This window comes from Takifugu rubripes, chromosome 14 (assembly GCF_901000725.2).
Source record: "Takifugu rubripes chromosome 14, fTakRub1.2, whole genome shotgun sequence".
Lineage (NCBI taxonomy): Eukaryota > Metazoa > Chordata > Actinopteri > Tetraodontiformes > Tetraodontidae > Takifugu > Takifugu rubripes.
The window spans coordinates 968,690-978,150 of record NC_042298.1 but is presented as its reverse complement, the minus strand read 5'-3'; positions in this window follow the sequence as shown (position 1 = coordinate 978,150).

Below are 9,461 nucleotides of genomic sequence, written 5' to 3'. Positions count from 1 at the left end.
TGGTATAAGCACCCCATCCTCACCCAAGTCTGCCATGACAAGGTGATTACAAATGGAGAACAGGGGTAAGACTGATCAACTGATTCAACAATAGTAGGTGTGTCTTTGTTTTCTTATGTGTGTGGTTGCGTGTGTTGTGGAGAGTATCAGTGAATTGGCTGCTGACAAATGGCTGCCTCTTTAGGGAACTTATCTCTTTAAGTGTTGCTGTGGTGAGGAATGACATCATTTGGTTCCCCTGGCTAACTGGCTGCCATGACGACACCCCACCAACCTATCCATTTACTAGATGGCCTGATAGTGTTGGCACATACACACACACTCTCTCACACACACACACACACCTTGAGATACACAGGTAATAGGAGGCTATGTGGAAATTACAGCCGCACACTATGGCAGCTTCCAGCATTGATGCATGAGCGTGCGTGTTTACACACACACATACACACGCACACACACACATACACACACAAAGATTTACAGCCAGTACACACTGAAGAGACCGGCCCTGCCCCCACTCTTGTCTTATCACAGTTTAACAGAGAAAAAAGTATCAAGGAGGAAAAATTAACTATTGATCAAATTAGCAGTTTTTAAGCTGTGCGCACGCGCGCTTGTGTGTGTGTGTGCGTATGTTCTTGCTACATAATGAGGACCTAAGTAGGCATTCTACGGGAAAGTGATAATATTTTGGCTCGTCATCACAAATTCAAAGGACAATTTGAGTGTTGAGACACGGTTGGAGGTTGGAGTTGGGTTTAGGTTAATGTTTGGACTAGGCTTAGGCATTTAGTTGTGATGGTTAGGGTGAGGGTAAGGATCTGTGGAATGTATTATGCATGTGAAAGTCCCCATAAAGATAGAACTACAATGATGTACATCTGTGTCCTTGTGTGTCAGTGTGTGTGAGTGCGCAATGACATGATGGGGAGGGTATGAGGGCTTAATAAAGCCATCACAGGCCAAACAAAATAGAGAAGCCAAAAGGACATTTTACCTATTAAACTCTCAAACACACACTTACATCATGTAAATCTTTATCTGTATCAGACAGAGATACATCTACATATCAAACATAATGACAAGATACACACCAGGTGAGTAGGGTGCCTCAACACCAATTGCTCCTTTAAAACAGCAGTACAGATGGGGGTGTGGATGTGTTGAGGAGCCATGTCTTAAGCACTAATAACAGCCCATACAGTTTGAAGGCTGCCTGTGGGAACGGATGGCATTGGATTGATACTGCTAATTAGCCCTGTCTGCATCAGGATTTCACCATAACACCAAGGCTATCAAATGCTGCGGAGGCTGATTAATAGCAGAATGATGGTTTTAGGAAGCACTTTAGAACAAAAACATTTTAGAGTGGATAATGTTACTGTTTACTGGATTTTTTTCCAATTCTGGTTGTAATTTGGACATTGAATAGTGCTTGGTAATTTAGGTAAGAATTCATCAAGCATTAAAATTTGATTGAATGACTAGAACAAGGCAGAATCTAAGCAGGATCAGAGAGGGGGGGAGGAAGAGTCTGTCACATTATGCTGTCTTCATCAGCCACAAAGTTGCTTGTATTGTTTAAGAGAGAAATTAGCCCATATAGACATAGAAAATCATTAGAGAATATTCATATGACTAGACAGTCTGCCTCAGGTATGTGCCAGATGATACATCGCAACGAGCATGACCCCTGTTAACCCAGCCACTGGACTAGAGTGCCACTCTCATAATTACCCTATCTTTGAGGCAGAAGCTGCCACTCAACAGAGGAAAATTATTTTAAAATTGTATTCTTCTGGTCCCTACCATAGGCTGGGTGCCGGAATGTAGATTGATTTGTAGAAAGAGCTATGCCTTCAGGCTCAGATTTCTCCTTACCACAAAAGGCCAATGGACCATCCTGAGTGAGACATAAGTCTTTTCAAAATCTGGTTTCAAGAAGAACTACCAGCCCAATTGTGCTACTCCAGAAGCACTCTCCCTAATGTCCACATAATGTTGCAAAGCTGAGTCATCTCCAACAACCCTTTGACGTCTAAACCTTAAGGAATATACCACCCAAACTGTCGAGGTCCACAACTGGTGACTGTGCCCCTTCCTATTGGACCTAGAGAGGCTCATCCTCATTGGGTCATCCTCCAGTTGGCCACTATTTCTAGGCGGAGTCATTAGGATTCCAGTCATAGTGGCTCATTTCTTGTTTGCTAAAAGTTGTTGTTCTGAAAAGCAAATTCGAGGTGTGTGTTTGGCACAGCTTTGCATTGGCTATATTAACAAACTACCTATAACAGTTCTTGGGGTATTTTTAGATTACTTCTTTTAACAGAGTTAAAAAATAATTAACACTGACTTATTGTAAGTCTGGTTTTACCTGTGTAGATGTCCTCAATGGTTAAAGGATTGGGTTTTGTTCCCTTTTGTAATTTGTCTTTTACTGTGTGGAATAATAAATAACTTATACATTACTCAGCTAATGCTTTCTAAATCCTCTCCTCTGGGTCCCAACCAATACAGGAAAGATAGGCACACTTTATGATTGGACTGCCCTGCAGTATCAGCGTGACAATTACTCATTCTTTAAAATAAGTGGTTTGTCCCTTTAGAGCTCCCTTGACTGATCTAATAGCTGGCATCAATGACAGAATAAGTCAAGCAAGTGCTGCTGCTGATGATGAGCTATGTGTTCAGGCTGCACTGACCTTACATTGAATATTTAGACTGGAAACAATACATTGACATGCTGACCTCACACCCAAGCCAATAGGTGTACATATATATTTAAACCTACAGAAACCCACACACAGACACACACTTATTATCTTATTATCTTTCCGCTCCATAAAAGAGGAATAACTTAAAGCACCACTGCAATTAATAACCCAATAAATCTGAATATTCTCCACAAATATTATTCTATAGTACGCTCACCCATTCACAAAAGAAAGAGAGCGTGATAGACACACACACACACACACACACACACACACACACACACACACACAGATTGATCAGCACTGTATATGAGAGGGGAGAATGATAAAGTCATCAGAGAATGTTCTGGATGATGTGCCATAAGCGTGAATGTGTGTATCAGAGCGTGTGTGGGTGTGGGTGTGTGTGTGTGTGTGTATGCATGCGTGTGTGTAAGTGTGAAAGAGAGAGATCAAAGTGTGTTCCACATGGTAGCTTTATGAATAACCACAGTGATGCATTCTCCATCTAAATGTTGAGGGCTCTTACGAGTCACATGGGCAGGATGGCCCAGTTAAATCAAAGCTTTACCTCTAACCTCCAACACTGAAACGTGCACACTTTTCATCTGCTTTGACCTTGTTGCCAATTTACCAGAGCACGCAGAGTGAGTGTAAAAAAAAGATGTGAAACAACATGCAGCACAAAGCGTTGAAAAAAATAGAGCTCAAACAGTGAGCTGTATGAAAGCTAATCAGAGGGAAAATTACTAAGAAGACATTTCTCCAAATAAAGAGGTGACATTTAATGGATGTTTTTCAACTTCTATCTAGTGGATTATGCTTCTTACTTTCAGTGGAGTGAAAGTAGAGATCACGAAGAGCACAAAAAGCAACACAAACACAAGCACTGTATTATAAATGTTCATCTTGACATATTCTGTCTGTACTTTGGCAAAGAACAACACACTTAATGCTAGAAATCTGCTTAAAATGCATGCATGCATGTGACAATTATGAGATCACCCATTTTAAGCTCTTCCAATTCAAAGAAGAATGTATTTTCATATGAAATTGATATCCTAATACTTTACTATCCTAAATGAAAAGAGCTTCCTTTTTACGGAGGTTAATATTGATACTGTATCGTATATGTGTCTCTGTTGTTGAGCTAAGTGACAGTTTAACCTAATATATATGTGCTTGTCCACAGTTTTACACCTCTAACCTTTACTAGATTGCAGAGTCAGATGTGCCAAGTATGCTATCATTCTCTCTCATTATCTCTCTCTCACACACACAAAGCTGACAAAGTGGGGTCAGGACCATTGATTGCTCCACCAGTTTATGTGTTATTCTTTTCTCAACACCTCTTGTTCTCTCTCTTCCTTGTATCTTTCTCTCTTTTTTGTCTGTGTGTCTTTGTCTCTGTCTCTTCTTCCTCTGATCTATGTCCCACAGCTCAATCTTAGCTCGAACACTAAAATGGTCTTCTCCTGCTTGGCTTCAATTCACAAACAGATAGCATCTCACACACAATCACCTACACACCCACACACACACATGCAATGCCAGTGAACTGACAGATGTAGCTAGAGAATAAAACAGTTTGTAATAGAGGTAATATGATTTAAAATACTATCTATTAGCCTGAAAAGGCCTGTGCGCAGGGGAGATAAAACAATGAAGATGGCAGAAGGAATATAGGGCCGCAAATCTAAATCACACAAGGAGCACATACACTTTGTTCTGTTGGACAGCACAGATCTACACCTCAGAGGAATTCTCTGTACACATTTTACACAGCCCCAATAAGAGCCATATGTCACACCAACGCTTGTGATAAGAGAGAGGCAACAAAAAAGAAAATATTCATGTAATGCATACACTACACAAATATTGCACAATTATATTCATTGGAAGGGAACACACATTTAATTCACCTTTCAAAAAACAAAATATTTTGGAAAAAAATTAAATGATGATGTCATATATATATATATATATATATATATATATATATATATATACACATCAAGGCCATTTAACAATAACTTGATTTGGCAATTTAGCTTTGACCCAAGCATTCACATTCTCTTCACTGATAAGACACAAAGGGCTAGTCTGTAGTCGACAGCTTCAGAGTAAAAGGGTAGAGCCATAAGCATCAGTGAGTAAGATAGCCTTTAGACAGAGTAAAAAACACTAGGCAGGACAGGAAGATAGAAGACATATTACCATGTACAGAGAAAATAAACCAGCTGTGGAAAAACAGAGCAGTGTTTGGAGAGTCCAATTGAACTGACACTATTTTAGCCACATACCATTTTCCATTGTTTACAACTTTATGAGTGAGTGACCCCAGTGTGTGTGTGTGCGTGCGTGCGTGTGTGTGTGTGTGTGTGTGTGTGTGTGTGTGTGTGTGTGTGCCCGCGTGCCCGTGTGCGTGCATGTGTGTTTGTGTCTGTAAGTTTATGGCTGAGTGGTTGACCTGTGTGTGTTTGTGTGGCTGCACGTGATTGAGGTTGATGGATGTTGACAGGTGCGGAGAATCACTTTCCTGTTGGTAAAACACCATATTGACCCCAGAGCTCCACCACAGGCAGAGGTTAGAGCAGCTGAATCCCAGCAAGCAGAGAGAGGACGACATCCAGCTGATGTTGGAGGGCTGTGCTTGAACCCACAACATTATACTGACCCAGAGAGTATTGAGGACACATAGATATGTACCTCACATGCAAGTGCGCCCACAGCTATGAGGGCCAGACCAAATCTGAGGCTAATATGGACACTTTCAGATTGGCAGTCATATGAAAGGGCTGCTTTTCTGATCAGGAAACAATGCATTGGAGAATGACTGATCACGTGTCTGGACAAAGCAGAAGCCAGTTCAGGTTAGTTGGGGAATGAAAGATGGACAGTATCAAATAGACATTGTCTATATAGGAACCTGAAGCAAAAGCAACACACAAACCTGTGAATACATTTTATTTTTCTCAAATACAAACTATGTAGGTTCTGGCAAAAAAAAAAAAGTTATGCTAATGTATTTTTGTTTATGTCTGTCTTCACATGACACAACCACACCACATAATAGGAAATGTTTTATTTACCTCCCATAATATTGTCACGTAACTTTAGTTGTGCAGCTCATCATAACGAAAACAAAGATTCTGCAAATGTGCTTCTTTTCCTTGTTACAGTTATTCGTATTAGGATGATGCTGCCCTCCTTATTAAAACACACTAATTACTCTTATTTCTAATTTATGCATTGGTGCAGGAGGGGTTATCAAACCACTGTTCTGTCGCACACAAAACTAAAAGACCACATATTTTTGCTTCTGCTTTTTACTGATTACAAGTAAATGAAGACATTTGGCTCTAAAAATGAAAATTCCACCATGAGATGTTATGAAACATTGACCTGCTCAGAACAGCACGGGTCTAGGTTCTGTCAGTCTGTATTTTTACAGGTCAGATCTTTGCATGGTGAGTCTGTGGTAATGAAAGTCGGTCCCAGGTCCCCACACACGTGTGTATTTCTGGTCTCCTGGAGCTGTTGGAAATAATGATGTAGTGTTCACCTGTGTAAAACATGCTAACTTGTTACTGTGAATGGTCTTCAGTGAGAAAGCCAGCGCGTACACTGAGAGGTCATTCTAATCCATGTTCAGTCACCCTGACGGAGTTGATCAACCAACAGAACCTTGACTTGTTTGCTAGTCTTGAACAATGCAAATGTTTTCCTGGAGGCCACCTCCATACTTTCTTGAGGGTGCTGGAGGGTGTCTGATGCTTTTCTTGCTAGTAAGATTTGCTGCTAATAAACAGGCACACTGTGGTGTCTCTTTTTCATCACCTCCAACTCGTTAATGCTTGTCATCCCACAGAAAACAATTCAAACCCATATAGCTTGTTGAGATAGGGTAAGGAGGCTTTGACTTCTTCCCTCATCCTAGAAACATCCAAATTAGATTGGGAAGAGTCTCTAAATTGCCCCTCAGTTAACAAACACCCTTACCCACACTCACACACACACACACACACACACACACGCACACACACACATACACACACACACGTAGAAGAACAGCCTCTGGCCACCCGCTGACATTTTCAGACTCTGTGCCTCATTAATTTATTAAAGTTATTAAATAGGTTTCAGAAAATGACTGAAATGCTACTGAATCCTTAACAGACTGAACGTTCTTCTCTATTTCTCACATGGACTACAGAAGACTACCTGGCTTGACTTCGTGGCCTTTGTGTTGGCACACTTAATTTCCCCATATGAGCTATCACAGGCCACCTATTGATCTCCACTCGATGTATCTCACAAATCATCTGTGTGTTGATCAATAGAGAAACCTTCTGGAAAATTCTTTTGAGAAGATGTTCATGCCATTTATGCTCCTACGGAATGGGAGATATTGAATGTTTAGTTGATTAATCGGCTTACTTAAATTTGGCTATGGCTAGCTGTGTTTAAAAAGTGGCCTGTATAAATCAGGATGCTGGCATTCGTAACTGAAATAAGCTGAGCTCTGCACACACAGTGGGTGACAGTAAATCAGTGGGTGAGTTTTTCATTTTCATTGATGGTAATAACCAGTAATGACTGAATGGAAATCTGGCAAAGCCAAGGACTTGGTCATGATGGATAATTCACATTTGATAGAGTGCATATTATACAAATATCTGCTATAAATATGTAAAAGTTAGAGTGGTAACATTTTACCTTCCAGTACTCCATTTATATGCCAAACATAAACACTAAACTATGATTCTCCATAAAATCTCCCAAAATGCATGTATGAGCCAGATGGAAAGGTCCAGAAATGTGATGTGGTCCAGTAGGTACTATTCACCTCTGATTTGATGGATATGGCACAGTTTGACTGAATATGTGCCTAATAAACTGATCAATACAACAGAAATAGCCTGTGGTTGTCACCTCAATTGATACTTAATAGACAGTTTGAAAGGTTTCCTTTCATATTACGAGGTGATCTTACGGGATTCTGTATGGACAGCATACTATTTTTAAGCCTCTTGAGTCATTTCATGCCATCGACATGTGAGAATTGACTGAAAAGAAAAAATATTGGTTATCATTTGGCTGTACTGTATTTAAGTTCTGCATTAAACAATTTAAAATGCAGTTTAAGCAGTCAAAAACACATGTTTGGCTGGTTAAGATTGAAGGGTTTGGAAAAGTGATGATCAAATGATCAAAGCTGCAAGCTGCCTCCTGCAAGGCACTCTTTCAGCCTCATCAGAATGTCAGTACCAGAGTAAGAAGACATCTTCTATCACCAGGGGTGCTAGGGTAAAGTTGCTGCATTCAGGGCTGTCTTTATCAAGGCCAGAAAATTTAAAGCATTTTCAATAGCGTGTATGTTAATGTGGGCTGTTCAAAGCATTTTTGGGTGCTTCTGTCTTCTTTGGTCTTTCTTTCATTTGTTTCTTTCATTTGTCTTTGTCCTTCATTTTACTCCTTTAATAGTTGTTTTTTTTTCTTTCAAATCTGTTTTTCAGAGTTTTTCATTTGATTTAACTTTGTCTTGAATCTACCTACTAAATAATGCATTAAGACTGTCTACAGAGAACATTAATAATAGCCACTAAAGCTGACTCACCTTTAGACCTAGTAGACATTGTTGAGCGACTTAAGACGTCCATGTTGACTAGTTGTGTGCCTGTTCTGTGTAATCGGATAAATGCAATGTGTAAAATGCTAAAACTAAAGGCTGGACCTAATTAAAAATCAGTTCTAACCATATCGGGTTAAACCCAATTTGGGTTAAACCCATATTGTATTCAACGGAGCTTGAATGTTTTGTTTTTGCTGTATTATCTTTGATTATCTTGATTATCTTTGATTTATTATGTTAATTGTTGGAAGGACACAGATGATTATGAGTATTCAATTATGATTAACAGTTAACAGTTTCTGTTGCAGCCAGCCGGCGTGGATGCAGTCGATGATGAGATTCTCATTTTCGACTTCTTTCAGCTTGATTCAGATCACATCTGCTGATAACTGCAAATGCATCCTTTGACCTTTATTAAAAAAGCAGCAAAACACTGACCTATTTGTGCACACACACACACACACACACACACAGAGTGTGTATGTCATTGAAGGGCATAAGGCGCATTTATTTTTTATTTTTTTAATTTAGCGAGTAGATAACATGATGCTATCAGGTCAGAGATGAGTGAGTGAAAGATAGACAAAAGGAGGTGAAGTATAGGAATAAAAGATGTGATCAGTCTAAAAAGATGATTTTTTTTCAGTCTAAATGTCTTCTCTTTAAATACTGTGTCAGCAGAACAAGCTGAAATGTGTGTGTGTGTGTGTGTGTGTGTGTGTGCGTGCATGTGTGTGTGTGTGTGCGCGCGCGCGCGCGTGCATTTGTGTGCGCCCTGCCCTAGAAAATACGCTTTAATTGAGCGGGGAGGATACATATTGAAAAACATGCCGCAAACAATTTTTTCTTAATTTTGTGTGTGCGTGCGTGTGTGTGTGTGTGTGTGTGTGTGTGTGTGTGTGTGTGTGTGTGTGTGTGTGTGTGTGTGTGTTTGGGGGTGTTTGTGAAGGACACTGGTATTGGCAGAGAGGTAAGCATGTGTGTGTAAAGGTATAGACAATGGAGACGATGACCTGATGACAGATGGACAGATAACTGAACAGATAGATAGAGACAGAGACAGAGAGACGGATAGGCTGAGAGGATTAGAGAAGCAGAGGTGCTGCTCT